Source organism: Pholcus phalangioides, unplaced genomic scaffold (genome assembly GCF_987345545.1).
Source record: "Pholcus phalangioides strain wild (caught in Gottingen) unplaced genomic scaffold, Ppha-v1.0 ptg000009l_1, whole genome shotgun sequence".
Lineage (NCBI taxonomy): Eukaryota > Metazoa > Arthropoda > Arachnida > Araneae > Pholcidae > Pholcus > Pholcus phalangioides.
Window position 1 is genome coordinate 10,197,988 of NW_028301602.1, and position 8,169 is coordinate 10,206,156.

The following is an 8,169-nucleotide window of genomic DNA, read 5'->3' on the forward strand; positions in this document are numbered from 1 at the left end:
GACCAAGCACCTAGTTGCGGCCCTGCCTCCCCCTAGCGGCGATGCATGCTTGTATACGTCAATGTAAGGATTGGTAATTGGTAATTGGATTGGTAAGGATTAAAAATCTCATCTTCCGATACATTCTGCCAGGTATTCATCAATTATTGCTCTAGATCTGCGACATTTTGGGTTGCCCGAATCTGGCAGACTACCAAGTCCCATACATCTCTCTGATGGGCGAAAGGTCCGGTGACCTTGCTGTCCAAGGAAGGCTATCAACAGCACGGAGGCAGTCCAGAGGTATGCGAGCCGTATTTGGTCTGGCATTATCTTCAAGATAATGCCAGACCATTTGGAAAATTTCCCCAGGATGACGTGCCATGAAGGGCAACCCGATCGGTCGCAGGATGTTATCAGCATATCGTTGAACTGTTAAAGTTGTACGCAGGGTGACTAGAGGCGACCTGCTATCGTAAGAGATAGCACCACACACACTATCACACCAGGAGTAATGGCTGTACGCCTCTGTAAAACAAAGGTTGATTGGGACCGTTAGTCCCGCCCCTCCACTGGTCCGATGGTCATCTGCTCAAGACTGAAGCGGGATTCATCGCTGAACACTATGTGATACCAGTCTGTTGGCAGCCATGATGATCGGCAACGACACCACTCTAGAGTCTAGACCAGTGCTTCTCAACCGTCGGGGCCGCAGCCCAGTACCGGGCCCTAACACTAGTCACAATAGGCTGTGAGTGATTCACAGTTTCATTTTTCACATTATTTTCTCGTTAGTTGTGTGTATCACCGAGCCTTTCACTTTCCCAAAGAGATGTACCGGGCCGCGGGCATCCGAAGGTACAGAACCACTGGTCTTGACGACTCTGCCGATGTTGTGGGGTTAAAGGTAGACGTCTCGTCTTAAAGGCCGCTGTGAGCATAACCCTCCTGAGCCATGCGCCTTGGGATGGGTGGAAGGTGGAACAGGTGGAATGGAAGGGCACGTTGGATAGCGGCCAATGATGACATTGAGGAAGTTTGTGCCTGTCGCACAATCATCCTATCTTGCCTCACATTCGTGCACCTCGGCCTTTCAGAGCTTTCATTCCGCTGATGAGTTCTTTGAAGCAACCATTGTTGACAGCACCTTTGTGCAGCCGTGTCTGTACGGACCAGCCTGCTTCACGCATCCCGACAAAGCGACAACGTTCAAAGTCATCCAATTGGATATAAGGTCTTTGACAACGTCGTAACAGCATTATCGGTTGCGTCGGCATTGAACTGCAACGCGCCGACAACGAGAAAGGATAAACCATTCGCTATTATTAACTGTTTTACAGCGTGCTAGTTTCGCAGCAGAAACCAACACCACCTATAGAACATAAACGCGCTATGACTGAAGTTAACATTCGTTGGCGTTAAAAATTTAATCATTTTCATACGTGGTATAAAAAAAATTTATATGAGAAATTTCGAAAAAAAGTTTTTTTGTTGTTTTTTCTTTGCAAAAGAGTATATAAAGAATTGTATGGATAGCGGAGAGTGACATATCATCCTCGAATAAGACGCTATCTGGTGGCATTGTCAGCAATTGTGAGCTCTGGCCTGAGTTGTCCGACCGTCCATGTACGGTCCCGTTCAGTGTCCACGAGTTCCAAGGAAAGATTGAGAGATTCATTGCCTCTGCAGTCTAGTGCGTTCACCCAGAAAGTGAAAGGACGTGGGTTCGATTCCCGGCAGGGGCAGTTGAATTTTCTCTCTTTCTAAAATATGTCTTCGCATCAGCCAGCTGTTAAAAACTTTTGCATGGATAGCGGTGAGTGACATCATCGTCGAAAAAGAGTATGTTTTGGTTATCATCACCATGAAGAGCAGGTTACTCCTTCCAGATATAATTTAATTCTGAACTTCAAAATTTCTAACCTGATGTGGTTACTGTAATACAGGGGTCTTCAACCTTTCAGATATTGCGGGCCAAATTAAACTTTCCACGAAGCCCGCCGGCCACCAAGTCATATACTGGTATTCTAGATTATTGAACAACGTTCCCCCCAACTTTATTGAACACATATGTTTACTCTGAATTTATTTCTTTCGCTAAATGTGAATTTTTATTTATTTTAAAAATAAATTTAAAATAAATTAATAAAATAAAATTAATAATAAAATAATTAAAATAAAATTAATCTTACTCCTTTAATTAATTAAGTAATTAATTTTTTAATCAGTTATAAATTTTTTTTACTAAATCTAAAATTTGTCCCGGTAATTCCGAAATTATTTTTTCATAATTTTAAAATTTTCATTAATTACGAAATTATTTCATTCAAAAAAGTTCATAATTTCTTTCATTAACAATTCTCAAATTATTCTTGACCACTCTGAAATTCCTTTTGGCAATTCTCTCAAATTACTTTTGACGATTTTGAAATCACTCTCAAGAATTTCTTTCAGCAATTCTGTAACTATTTTTTCATTGATTATAAATTTTCATCAATTAATGAAATTATTATTATTTCAATAATTCTAAAATTATTTCTTTCATTAAGGTTTTTTCCGCATTTTTGTAAATACTGTAATCTTTTGGATGTCGAATTCGGCCACCAAATTCATTACGACTGCCCTTTTAATGTATCAAATGCACAGAATTACTATTGGATCTGGAAAGTATCTCACAGTTCTAAACATACAGTGGTACAGATTTCAGTGGCCAGAGCTCTTTATCATTTTTTTTTAATTTAATCGTTTTTCTATGTAAAGTAACTATTTTCTAAAAATTGTTGACGGGCCCCAGCAATAAGCTCAGAGGTCCACATCTGGCCCACGGACCATTGGTTGAAGACCCCTGCTGTAAAACAAGGGTGTCCAACCTTTAGGAAAGTACGGGGCACTCGATTGAATGATCTGTAAATGTGCCGTGGCCCACTTAAGTGCTATGAAAGTGTAGCACAAGTAGCTCAAAGTGCTCTGGGACTGTTGTGTTGTGGCATGCAAATATGCTGCGGATCACTTAAGTAATCCGAAACTGTGCCACGGGCCATTTAAGTGCTATGGAACTGCAGGTCACTCAAGTCAAGGAAGCATCGCTGGAGGAAATGACACCGCAGAGAACATGAACTGTAATTAGTCAAAATATTAATAGCATGCGTACTGATGTGAGAAAGATGTTAACCGTTCAAGTGACAATGACGAGATATCTCGCTTCCATGATAAGCCTCTTATTTTTAGCATTGATAAGCCCCCAGATACTTTGTAAAAATCATTTCTCAATGAAAAACCTTTCCCCGCACCCCTTAATTTGCGTCTGCTAAAAATCGGAAGAAAGCCTACTTCATAAAAGAAATATGGCATTTTGAAAGGGGATTTAGTGATTTCTAATTGCTGCTTAAAGTGTTAAAAAAGTGTTTTTTTAGTGCACCATATTAGGATTACAGTGATCTCTCACCTATGCGTCGGTGTGCCAGGGAACAAGAAAAATAAAGACGTATAAGCAAGGGAGGCGTATAAGTGAATAAGCATTATAGCATCACTAAAAAGAGGTGCCGTCCGAGGGCCGTAACTAGACTGGGGCAACCGGGGACGCCCTAGCCGAATGGGAGCCTCACAAATAATGTACATTTATTTTCCATAATTTTTCCCCTTTAAGGAACACCCCCCGCCCAAGAAAATACCTGCCCGGGACCCGGAGAAGACGCTACGGCCCTGTGCCTTCCAGCACCTTCATGCTTGCGATGCACACGTCTTTATTTTTCTTTGACGTGTCCTGTTCCATTCAGAATCATTCTGCATGCTAATTGATTACATGGATCAAAACGCGTATGATGATAACAATATTCACCAAAACATCGTTCAAACTTTTATGAAATAAATATAATCAAACAAACTTTGTATTCTCAAAGTCACATGACACATAACAATTAATTTATTTAATTCCATTACAGATGATGGACCGTGGAACAAAGAAGAGAGAAGCCCTAATGGAACCACATTCTTCTTAAGAAACGATGTGTGAAACGATGAGAGGAAAAACTCGAAGAATGCGGCTCCAATAGAAATCCAACCTCAATTAATTAATTTACAACACAATACCAAACGGAGCAAAACTTCATCCTGTTCATTATCCACGCGAAGTCCAAATTGAATTATTGTTATTAACAATAAATATTTTCCAAGTTCTATCTTCATTAAAGTGAGATGTTTTCTTTCATATTGATGATAATTAGCTTCACTAATTAATTAATCTGTTATGAAATTATTGCACGTGTGAATTTCTATTAGTCTCAATTAACCCCGTAATCAATATCCATTATTTCTTGATGGTCTCGGCGTTTATTACGCTCATTAATCTAAATGTAATTGAAAATTTAGTTATTAGGAACTTATGCAGTAGAAACTCGGGTTATAATGACCTCGGTTTTAACGAAACCTATAAGCTGAAAAGTCAGTAATTGGCGTTCGGGGCTGATTCCCATAGAGAATAATATTAAAGAACTTTGCTTTTGCGTCGTTGAAAAGAAAAGCCACGACCTCGTATACAACGACACATTTTCCATCATGTTTGCTCCTGTATTTACGGCTTTTTTTATAGAAATTCCTGGACTTGCAGCACATCACATTGAGGCAACATTACACATATATATATATATATATATGAACGTGTAATGTTGAAAAAGAGGACTTACTACATGTCTGACTGTTCGAGTTGCCCCTCATTGGCATGACCTGTATACGGTACATTACCGTATTTTCCCGTTAAACTTTCTCTTCCAGACTTTAATAAAAAAATGCTCCGTTTTTTCCGGTTTTCTCCACGGTTGAGTTCATAATCGTTTCAATAGGGCATAAAGATAATTTGCATAATTTACAAATTGTGTTTCAATAAATATAACTAAGCATACTCATCGCCAGGGCCCTAACGAAATATTTGTCGGGGTAAGCAGGCATTCTGGCACTCCCGTGTAATGCGCAAGCAGCAGTTAATAGGTAAATTCGGCATCCCCTCTAGTCCAGCGTCCTAGGCAATAGACGCACCTGCTTCCCACTAGTTGCGGCGACATTCATCGTTCATATTCGAAGTGTTCTTTTTTTTTCCAGATGAAAAAATTTTACAATTTTAAATAATATTTATATCTTCACAGACTTGCTGTAGCATTGCATTTCTTTCAGAGGATTATTGTGAGCAATACTTGGCATATTTTTCTGACAATTAGCAATATCTTCGGCAAGAGAGAATTGGCTATGTTCCCGCATTTCCAAATGATCCAGAATCATGATTAAATAACAGTTTCATGCTCAGTATATGATTGTAACTGATCATATTTTTCGTCAATAAAAGTCTTGAGAACATCAAACTCAGTTATAACGACAAAGTTTCGCGGATTCTTCGATATCGTTATAACTGCATTTGAGTGTAATTGCGGGTGGTATCGCGTCAAAACATCACCAATACAAAAACATCTCCGAAAATCTTATAAAAATTCAAAATTTATTGTATTTTCCTTCCTTTAAAAGACCATCGATATTTACTTTTACTGCAGATAATATACGACTGCGTTTTATTATTTTACCGATGATTTTCCGAGATGTTGGAACAGATGAGGTATTTACGTAATATACCGTCCACGGGTGTACGCATGGTGGAAGATGGGGGGGGGGGGGGTTGTGCCAAAGCCAACAAAAAATTTAATTTTTCAAAATATTTTCATAAAAAAATAATTAAAACATTGAAATAAAATACTTTTCATATGTTATTTTAATCAATTTCTGCTAATTTAAATACTTTTGTGCAGGACTGAAAAAAATTTCCGTGGAAGAAATTCCTTGAGCCCAATTCCACAAAAGTCGATCGTGCGAGCGCCCCTGATGCCGCCGACCACTTTCGAGTTGGCGCAGATTCCCCCCCCCCCCCGCAAATGTGTGGAAATTCAATTCCGTTTAACAAATCTGTCGTATAAACGATGCTGAAATTTAGTCAAGTTTAGGCTCACTTGTACTTGAAGCCGATAGTTACCGTCCCGACGTCTTTGGAGTGTCAACCCGAAGGGCTGCGGGGTCATGATCCGCTTGCTGCGTTGTTTTCATTATCAGAGTGGAAATCATCCCAGCTCGAAAGGCGAGCAGTCATGACAAAATAAAAGCAAAATCGCATCCCCTATGTATTATTGACGCTAAATCGCCATAAGTACCAATTTCCATCTTAATTTTTTATCTGTTTTTCTTTTATTATTAAGTTTTTCACTTGGTGATGTTTTCGTCAGAGCGATGTTTGTTTGTTGGAGATATTTTGACTTAAAACCATTATTGACGGATTGAATTAGTTGATGCGTCAATATATTAATATATTTTATTAGCTTAATTGACTTGGACAGCAATAAAACTCATTGACTATTTTGAAAACCAGAGTAATTTAGTATAGGCTACTTTTCTAGCGGACACTGTCAAGGTAAATGTCAAAATGGATTGCGTGCTAAGAAACGTGCCCATCGTGGTATTTTTCATACCTAAATCCATTAATCGATTGCGATATTTCATCAACGAAAACCCGTGACATCGAAAAGCGCTCCCGAGAATAAGAATCAACTTTGGCCTTTTGAATTGCTTTTGTGCCGCAATAAAAGACTTATCATGGTTCGTATTCGAGTGGTTCTTGTTGTAATAATGGGTGGAATGATAAACCAGCCCTGAACTCGTCGTTTACACACAAACACGGTGAGGCGAAGGTCTAACATTGTGCCCATTTATCGCAAACAAAAGCCGTTCGAAAAAAGGAACAGTACGTGAAGGAGTAACCATTCTTCTTTTTTGGACGCCCATATAATAGACGGGATCCCTTGTCCAATCCATTTTATGATACCACACCGTCATCATTTTTTTTCTATAGTCACCGCTGATTCACTTGAGAGTGTGTGTGTGTGTTTGTGTCAACAGTTTTTTCTCCCCACATCAACATCTATAGATAGATGATCAAGATTAATTAGGTTGTCATAGCATCTACCGTAGCCAGTTTTTTTTTTCATTAAAATAATAAGATGATATCCGCGCGAATGTCCAATCCAATAATATAAATGATTTTTACCTCACCGCTCTGTTGTTAAAAAAGAGATTTTTGCATTCAATATATATATATATATATTTTTTTTTTTTTGGGTTCTTACATTTATTTTACAAACTTCAATAACTTATCTCTAGCAATTGTTTCTTAAAATACATTTTTTAATTCAGCTATATATGTTTCCTACAATGCCAAGTATTTTGAGGTTTACCAAGTGAAGAGGTTTGTTGGAACATTGTGGTTATCGGAACAGTTATTAGCAATGTATTATTACTAAATCACTTTTTGTTCAACTTTTGTGAGCTGATAGCAGCAATGTCGCAAACTGTTGATGTTTATGACAACATTGTTTGTAAACGACACTGTGTTATGGGAAATGATTCATATTATTGTTTTCAAACTTCTCTTATCTGAAATGATTCATATTATTGTCTTTAGACTTGTTAGAATCATTGTTTGTAAACTATTGTTATTAGAATCATTGTTTGTAAACTGTTGTTACTAGAATCATTGTTTGTAAACTATTATTAGAATCATTGTTTGTAAACTATTATTAGAGTCATTGTTTGTAAACTATTATTAGAATCATTGTTTGTAAACTATTATTAGAATCCTTGTTTGTAAACTATTGTTATTAGAATCATTGTATGCAAACTATTGTTATAAGAACAAATTATTAGTATTAGTCGGAATCAGGGAGTCTTCAAATTATAGCTTGTAGTCTACACCTGGCACTCGGAGATTTTTGCCGTGGCCCGCCGACGAAAAGGCTTACATAGTTATAGAACTTATAGGAAGGCTGAAAAAGAATTTATTGTAGGCTGAAAGGAACCTCCTTCTGATTTCACCAAATAGAAGCTGTGAAAGAAGTAATTTCAAATTCTATTTTTAGAAAAAATTCCAGAATTAATGAGAGAAATAATTTCATAATTGTTGGAAGAAATAATTTCAGACCCATTGAATGCTTCTTCAGAATTTGTGTAAAAAAAGTATTTCGCAATTCATGGAAATTTATGATTAATTAACGGAAAATATTTTCAAAATTATTGAAAGGAATATTTTCTTCGCAGAATTAAGACTCATATTTAAAAATATAATTTCAGCATTAATGAAAATTCCTTTTTGATGAAAAAAATGCT

At 37.5% G+C, this 8,169-nt stretch overlaps 1 long non-coding RNA gene across 1 annotated transcript in view; it reads left to right on the forward strand.

The window, feature by feature from the left end:
• The window catches only part of LOC149081724 (uncharacterized), a 99,489-nt gene extending 93,875 nt beyond the window's left edge, over positions 1 to 5,614 (forward strand). Inside the window, exon 3 of the long non-coding RNA XR_016193330.1 lies at positions 3,921 to 5,614. This is a non-coding gene — a long non-coding RNA (uncharacterized LOC149081724). The remainder of the gene's footprint in view (positions 1 to 3,920) is intronic.
• The last annotated feature ends 2,555 nt before the right edge of the window (positions 5,615 to 8,169 follow it).